This window comes from Manis javanica, chromosome 1, assembly GCF_040802235.1.
Source record: "Manis javanica isolate MJ-LG chromosome 1, MJ_LKY, whole genome shotgun sequence".
NCBI classification, from domain to species: domain Eukaryota; kingdom Metazoa; phylum Chordata; class Mammalia; order Pholidota; family Manidae; genus Manis; species Manis javanica.
In genome coordinates, this window is record NC_133156.1 from 101,441,626 (window position 1) to 101,450,669 (window position 9,044).

General features: G+C 34.6%; 1 non-coding gene across 1 annotated transcript; it reads right to left on the reverse strand.

Annotated features, from left to right (window-relative positions):
• Positions 1–1,168: 1,168 nt before the first annotated feature.
• Positions 1,169–1,277, reverse strand: LOC118971613 (U6 spliceosomal RNA). The gene has a single exon (XR_005060119.1). It is a non-coding gene; the product is annotated as a U6 spliceosomal RNA (small nuclear RNA).
• Positions 1,278–9,044: the final 7,767 nt, after the last annotated feature.

Below are 9,044 nucleotides of genomic sequence, written 5' to 3' on the forward strand. Positions count from 1 at the left end.
GCAACAGAGCGGGCCTGCCTAAGATAAGACAGATAGGCGTGGATGCTCATTCTGAGGCTTCTTTTATGTGGTTTTTGGCAGGGCAGAGAGGTCCTTGACTGACAGCTGTCAGCTCTCTAGGCTTGTTCTGATTGGTGAAATGGGAACAGGGGCTGTGCTGTGCCTGTGTCTCTGATGTTTCTTATCTGGGGGGACCCTGGACATTTCTTGAGTCACTCTTGGACCCTGTAGCTTCATCTGATTAACTCTTTGAGTCATTTCTGCTTTTCTGGTTCTATTGATCAACTCCCTGAGTCGTCTTTGGGGGGCCCTTTCTCCTTTCCATCCCACTTATTTCTGTCTTTCTGTCTAACACAGTCATTTATGAGAGTTCTAATTGCTTCACATTCATGCCATTTGGTATTGTCTATTTAATATTGCTATTGTGGGTTTAGTTTTCAGTTCCTATTGAATAAGGAGCATTTTTTCTTATGTTTATTGGCCAGTTGCATTTGTTCTGCAGTTAAGGTTTCTTTTTTGTTTAACTCATTAAAAAAATAGGGTTGTCGGTCTTTTTAAAATATATTGATTTGTTAAATTCTGAATATATTCTGGATATAATTCCATTGTTGAACATATGCTTTTCAGAGACACTGTCTAGTCAGTGGCTTGCCTTTCATTCTTTTCATGGTGTACTTTGATTAACAGAAATCCTTAATTTAAGTGAAATCCAATTTGTCAATATTTTCTTAATGTTTAGTGCCTTTTCTGATCTGTTTAAGAAGTCTTTTCTCCAAGGCTAAACATATTACCCTATGATCTCTTCTAAAAGATGTATTGTTTTGGTTAGTACATTGGATCTGTGATCCACCTGGGATTAACTTTTGTATATGGTTGAGGAAGAAGTCACTTTCTCTCTTCATATTATTATTATGTATTTATAATTATATTTGTATTTATATGTTTTTATTTAGTTGTTCCAACATGTTTATTAAAAAAGCTGTCCTTTTTCCACACAGAATTGCTATAGTGTTTTACAGTAAATCAAGTGACTGTATGTATGTGCATGTTTCTGGATTCTGTTCTCTTCTATTAATCTAAGGTAATATTATACTGTTTAATTACTGTTGCTTTATAATAAGTTTTTGTGCCCAGTAGTGTAAGTCATTCTGTTGTCCTGTTCTTTTTTTTTTTAATGGAATGCCTCACGCATTTGCTTGTCATCCTTGTACAGGGGTGATTCTAATCTTTGTATTGTTCTAATTTTTTGTTAGTGTATGTGCTGCTGAAATGACCACCTATTGTCCTGTTCTTTAGTGTTTCCTTGGCTGGTCTATGGCTTTTGTATTTCCATATAAGCTTAATACTATTTATAAAATATTAGTTTCAGGTATTTATAATGATTTAATATTTGTGTATATTATAAAATCACAATAAGTCTAGTTAGCATCCATCACTATACATAGATACAAATTTTTTTTCTTGTGATGAAAACTTTGAAGATGTATTCTCTTAGCAAGTTTCAAATAAACAATACAGTATTATTAACTATAGTCCCCATTCTATTTTATATGGAAATTTATATGGGCAATACCTGATTTCTAAACATTTAAATGAATTTTTACCACAAACCCTTTTATTCCAAGTTTGCTGATAATATTTTCTTTTTTATAATGAATGAGTATTGAAACATTTTTTTTCTGCATCTTTTTAGAAAGGTGTAGGAAAGCATGATTTCTATTCTTTATTATGTTAATGTTTTAAAGTTATATTGATTTTATTTCCAATGTTAAGCCATTCATTTCTGGAGTAAATCCTACTTGGTTATTATGTCTTATTTCTTCTTTAAGTTAATGGATTTATCAGATTACTGTATTATTATTTTTTTCTACTGGATTATTTAGCAAATTCCAATTTGCTAAAATTTTAAGACTTTTGTTGCTATGTTTATGAGGGACATTGGGCTCTAACTTTTCTTGTAATGTCTTTCAGGTTGTGGAATCAAGATAATGCTAACCTGATAAAATTATTTGTAAAGTGTTATTCTTTTTCTCTTCGCTGAAAGAGTTTGTGTAAGAGTAGTAGTATTTTTCCATAAAATTCTTACAACTCTTCGGATATTCTGTGGGAATACTGGATAGAACACTAGTTATATGTCCTCTAAGAACATCTACATAGTGGTTACTGAGTATATTGCCTTACAGGAATCATCGCTAATGTTATAACATCTGGGACTTATACTAAAAAAACTTACTCATTGTTCATCTGAAATTCAAATTTAACTGAGGGCCATGTATTCTAATTTGCTAAATCTGGCAACCTTCAAAAAAGCATAGAAACTCAGGGTATATATGGGGGAATTTGAATTATACATTTTCTTTAACTTTAGGTATCAAATATATGTAGGCCAGAAGAGGCAGAGGGGATGGTGAAGATAAGTTGCAAAAGAGTCCAGTCATTAATATAAAGCTATTATTTTCACAGAGTAGTGCCCTAATTATCTATTTATATCTATTTATATCTATTTTATCTATGTATATCTATTAGTGTAATTAGTATAATAAAAGATAATTATTCTGTCAAAAACAAAGGAGTAGTATTTTCTCTTAAAGATGGTTAGAAGAATTTACCAGTAAAGATCTGGAACTGGAATTTTTGTTGCTGTTGCTAAGAAATTAAATTATGGTTTTAGTTTCCACAAATTGGTGTAGGGAAATACAGATTTTTATATCTTTTCGTGTCAGTTTTGGTAAGTTGTATTTTTCAGGGAATTTGTTTCATCTAAATTTTCAAATTTATTAAGAGAAATGTGTTTATCATATATTTTATCTGTTTAAAATCTAGGATCTGTAGGGATGTTCTCATTTTTATATCTGTTATTGATAACATGTTTTTTCTCAATTAGTCTTGCTAGGGTTTATTGCTTTTATTAAATTTTTCAATGAAAAGTCTCTAGCTTTTTCGATTTTTCTTTCTTTGTTGCATATTTGCTTTTTATTTTGTGTATTTTGCTTCTATCTTTATTATTTTTTCTTTTAGCTTTGCCATGTTTTTTCTAACTCTTCTTGTTGTAGAAGCTTGGTTATATATTGTGGAGTATCTTTATTTTTCTATTATAATCATTTTTAGCTATAAATTGCCATATAAGCACTACATTAGCTACATTCTACAAGTTCTACTGTACTGTTTCTTTCACTATTCAGAATTCCATTGTGATTTTTTCTTTGACCTACAACTCATTTACATCTGTGTTGCCTAATTTCTAAACATTTAGACCTTCTCCAATTATCTTTTTATTTTTGATTGTTTGTTTAATTTCACTACGGTCAGAGAGTACACTCTGTATGTTACATACTATGCAATTTTTGATATTTATTTTGTGGTCCACTTTATAGTCTATTTTGTTAAATGATTTATAGCCCCTCAAGCAGAAATGTATTCAGTCATTGGGTGTAGTGTTCTATATGTCATTTTTGTCAAGTTGGTTAATCATGTTCTTTGAATATTTTGTATCCTTACTGATTTATTTTTTGTTTGCTTCTTCCATCAGATACTAAGAGGTCTTTAAAAGTTTTTAAAAAATTTATATATAACTGACAAATATTAGTTTCAAGTGTACAGCATAATGATTTCTATGTATTGTGAAATGATCATCACAAAAAATCTGGTTTACATCCCTTACCATACATTCTAACACATTTTTTTCTTGGGATGAAAACTTTAAAGATATTTTCTCTTAGCAACTTTCAGATATACAATACAGTATTAACTGTAGCTTCCAAGCAGTACATCTTCATGACTCCTTTATTTTATAGCTGGGAGTCTGTATTTTTTAACTCCTGTTCATTTCATACATGTATGTTAGACCTTTTATTTACTTTTATTTTTTTATTTTGTTATCATTAATCTACAATTACATGAAGAAGATTATGTTTACTAGGCTCCTCCACCAAGTACCCGCCCCACACACACCCCATTACAGTCACTGTCCATCAGCGTAGAATCACTACTTGTCTTTCCTGTGTTGCATAGCCCTCCCCATGCCCTCCCCCCACATTATACATGCCAATCGTAATACCCCTTTTCTTTCCCCTGCCCCTTATCCCTCCCTTCCCACCCATCCTCCTCAGTCCCTTTCCCTTTGGTAACTGTTAATCCATCCTTGGGTTCTGTGATTCTGCTGCTGTTTTGTTCTTTCAGTTTTTTAATTTATTTTTTTACTCCACAAATGAGTGAAATCATTTGATACTTGTCTTTCTCTGCCTGGCTTATTTCATTGAGCATAATACCATCTAGCTCCATCCATGTTGCAAATGGTAGGATTTGTTTTCTTCTTATGGATGAATAATATTCCATTGTATATATGTACCACATCTTCTTTATCCATTCATCTACTGATGGACATTTAGGTTGCTTCCATTTCTTGGCTATTGTAAATAGTGCTGCGATAAACATAGGGGTGCATCTGTCTTTTTCAAATGGGTCTACTGCATTCTTAGGGTAAATTCCTAGAAGTGGAATTCCTGAGTCAAATGGTATGTCTATTATGAGCATTTTGAGGAACCTCCATACTGCTTTCAACAATGGTTGAACTAATTTACATTCCCACCAGCAGTGTAGGAGGGTTCCCCTTTCTCCACAACCTCGCCAACATTTGTTGCTGTATATCTTTTGCATGGAAGCGATCCTTACTGGTGTGAGGTGATATCTCATTGTGGTTTTAATTTGCATTTCTCTGATGACTAGAGATGTGGAGCATCTTTACATGTGTCTGTTGGCCATCTGAATTTCTTCTTTGGTGAACTGTCTGTTCAGCTTCTCTGCCCATTTTTAAATTGGATTATTTGCTTTTTGTTTGTTGAGGTGCATGAGCTCTTTATATATTTTGGATGTCAATCCTTTATTGGATCTGTCTTTTATGAATATATTCTCCCATACTGTGGGGTACCTTTTTGTTCTATTGATGGTGTCCTTTGCTGTACAGAAGCTTTTCAGCTTGATATAGTCCCACTTGTTCATTTTTGCTTTTGTTTCCCTTGCCAGGGGAGATATGTTCATGAAGAAGTCACTCATGTTTATGTCCAAGAGATTTTTGCCTATGTTTTTTTCTAGGAGTTTTATGGTTTCATGACTTACATTCATATCTTTGATCCATTTCGAATTTACTTATGTGTGTGGGGTTAGACAGTGATCCAGTTTCATTCTCTTACATGTAGCTGTTCAGTTTTGCCAGCACCATCTGTTGAAGAGACTGTTATTTCCCCATTGTATATCCATGGCTCCTTTATCGTATATTAATTGACCATATATGTTTGGGTTAATGTCTGGAGTCTCTATTCTGTTCCACTGGTCTGTGGCTCTGTTCTTGTGGCAGTACCAAATTGTCTTAATTACTATGGCTGTGTAGTAGAGCTTGAAGTTGGGGAGTGAGATCCCCCCAACTTTATTCTTCCTTCTCAGGATTGCTTTGGCTATTTGGAGTCTTTGGTGTTTCCATATGAATTTTTGAACTATTTGTTCTAGTTCTTTGAAGAATGTTGTTGGTAATTTGATAGGTATTGCATCAAATCTGTATATTGCTTTCAGCAGGATGGCCATTTTGATGATATTAATTCTTCCCAGCCAAGAGCATGGGATGAGTTTCCATTTGCTAGTGTCCTATTTAATTTCTCTTATGAGTGTCTTATAGTTTTCAGGGTGTAGGTCTTTCACTTCCTTGGTTAGGTTTTTTCCTAGGTATTTTATTCTTTTTGATGCAATTGTGAATGGAATTGTTTTCCTGATTTCTCTTTCTAGCAGTTCATTGTTAGTGTATAGGAAAGCCACAGATTTTTGTGTTAGTTTTGTATTCTGCAACTTTGCTGTATTCCAACATCAGTTCTAGTAGTTTTGGAGTGGAGTCTTTAGGGTTTTTTATGTACAGTATCATGTCATCTGCAAATAGTGGCAGCTTAACTTCTTCTTTACCAATTTGGATTGGTTGTATTTCTTTGTTTTGTCTAATTGCCATGGCTAGGACCTCCAGTACTAGGTTGAATAACAGTGGGGAGAGTGGGCATCCCTGTCTTGTTCCGGATTTCAGAGGAAAAGCTTTCAGCTTCTTGCTGTTCAGTATGATGTTGGCTGTGGGTTTATCATATATAGCCTTTATTATGTTGAGGTACTTGCCCTCTATACCCATTTTGCTGAGTGTTTTTATCATGAATGGTGAATTTTGTCGAGTGCTTTTTCAGCATCTATGGAGATAATCATGTGGTTTTTGTCTTTTTGTTGATGTGGTGGATGATGTTGTTGGATTTTTTAATGCTGTACCATCCTTGCATCCCTGGGATGAATCCCACTTGGTCATGGTGTATGATCTTCTTGATGTATTTTTGAATTCAGTTTGCTAATATTTTGTTGGGTATTTTTGCATCTATGTTCATCAGGGATGTTGGTCTATAATTTTCTTTTTTGGTGGGGTCTTTGCCTGGTTTTGGTATTAGGGTAATGTTGGCTTCATAGAATAAGTTTGGGAGTATTTCATCCTCTTCTATTTTTTGGAAAACTTTAAGGAGAATGGGTATTATGTCTTCTCTATATGTCTGATAAAATTCCGAGGTAAATCCATCTGGCCCGGGGGTTTTGTTCCTGGGTAGTTTTTTGATTACTGCTTCAATTTCTTTGTTCAGAATTGGTTTGTTTAGATTTTGTGTTTCTTCCTTGGTCAGTCTTGGAAGGTTGTATTTTTCTAGGAAGTTGTCCATTTCTTCTAGCTTTTCCAGCTTGTTAGCATATAGGTGTTCATAGTATTCTCTAATAATTCTTTGTATTTCTTTTGGGTCCATCGTGATTTTTCCTTTTTCGTTTCTGATTCTGTTGATGTCTCTTTTTCTCTTAATAAGTCTGGCTAGAGGGTTATCTATTTTGTTTGTTTTCTCAACGAACCAGCTGTTGGTTTCACTGATTTTTTTCTATTGTTTTATTCTTCTCAATTTTATTTATTTCTTCTCTGATCTTTATTATGTCCCTCCTTCTTCTGACTTTAGGTCTCATTTGTTCTTCTTTTTCCAATTTCAATAATTTTGATGTTAGACTATTCATTTGGGATTGTTCTTCCTTCTTTAAATATGCCTAAATATGCCTGGATTGCTATATACTTTCCTCTTAAGACTGCTTTCGCTGTGTCCCACAGAAATTGGGGCTTTGTGTTGTTGTCATTTATTTCCATATATTGCTGGATCTCCATTTTAATTTGGTCATTGATCCATTGATTATTTAGAAGCATGTTGTTAAGCCTCCATGTGTTTGTGAGCCTTTTTGTTTTCTTTGTACAATTTATTTCTACTTTTATGCCTTTGTGGTCTGAAAAGTTGGTTGGTAGGATTTCAATTTTTTTGAATTTACTGAGGATCTTTTTGTTGTCTAGTATGTGTTCTATTCTGGAAAATGTTCCATATGCACTTGAGAAGAATGCGCATCCTGTTGCTTTTGGATGTAGAGTTCTATAGATGTCTATTAGGTACATCTGTTCTAGTGTTCAGTGCCTCTGTGTCCTTACTTATTTTCTGCCTGGTGGATCTATCCTTTGGGGGTGAGTGGTGTGTTGAAGTCTCCCAGAACGAATGCATTGCATTCTATTTCTTCCTTTAATTCTGTTAGTATTTGTTTCACATATGCTGGTGCTCCTGTGTTGGGTGCATATATATTTATAATGGTTGTATCCTCTTGTTGGACTGACCCATTCATCATTATGTAGTGTCCTTCTTTATCTCTTGTTACTTTCTTGTTTTGAAGTCTATTGTGTCTGATACAAGTTCTGCAACACCTGCTTTTTTCTCCCTATTGTTTGCATGAAATATCTTTTTCCATCCCTTGACTTTTAGTCTGTGTGTGTCTTTGGGTTTGAGGTGAGTTTCTTGTAAGCAGCATATAGATGGGTCTTGCTTTTTTATCCATTATATTACTCTGTGTCTTTTGATTGGTGCATTCAGGCCATTTACATTTAGGGTGACTATTGAAAGATATGTACTTATTGTCATTGCAGGCTTTAGATTCGTGGTTACCAAAGGTTCAAGGTTAGCTTCTTTAGTATCTTACTGTCTAACTAACTCATTTATTGAGCTGTCTGGTGATTCTTTATTTCTCTCCCTTCTTATTCCTCCTCCTCCATTTTTTATATGTTGGTTGTTTTGTTCTGTGCTCTTTTGTGTTTCCTTTAACTGCTTTTGTGGGTAGTTGATTTTATTTTTTGTCTTTAGTTAGTATCTGGTTGGTCTGCTTTCTTTGCTGTGATTTTATTTTCTCTGGTGGCATCTGTTTAGTCTTAGGAGTGCTCCCATCTAGAGCAGTCCCTCTAAAATACCCTGTAGAGGTGGTTTGTGGGAGGCAAATTCCCTCAACTTTTGCTTGTCTGGGAATTGTTTAATCCCTCCTTCATATTTAAATGATAATCGTGCTGGATACAATATTCTTGGATCAAGGCCCTTCCGTTTCATTGCATTAAATATAGCATGCCATTCTCTTCTGGCCTGTAAGGTTTCTGTTGAGAAGTCTGATGATAGCCTGATGGGTTTTCCTTTGTAGGTGACCTTATTCCTCTCTCTAACTGCCTTTAAAACTCTGTCCTTGTCCTCAATCTTTGCTATTTTAATTATTATGTGTCGTGGTGTTGTCCTCCATGGGTCCCTTCTGTTGGGAGTTCTGTGTACTTCTGTGGTCTGAACGATTATTTCCTCCCCCAGTTTGGGGAAGTTTTCAGCAATTATTTCTTCAAAGACACTTTCTATCCCTTTTTCTCTCCTTCTTCTTCTGGTATCCCTATAATGCGGATATTGTTCCTTTTGGATTGGTCACACAGTTCTCTTAATGTTGTTTCATTCCTGGAGATCCTTTTATCTCTCTCTGCATCAGCTTCTATGTGTTCCTGTTCTCTGGTTCTGTTCCATCAATGGCCTCTCGCATCTTATCCATTCTGCTTATAAATCCTTACAGAGATTGTTTCACTTCTGTAATCTCCCTCCAGATGTCATCCCTTAGCTCTTGCATTTCTCTGCAGCTCCATCAGCATGGTTATGACCTTTATT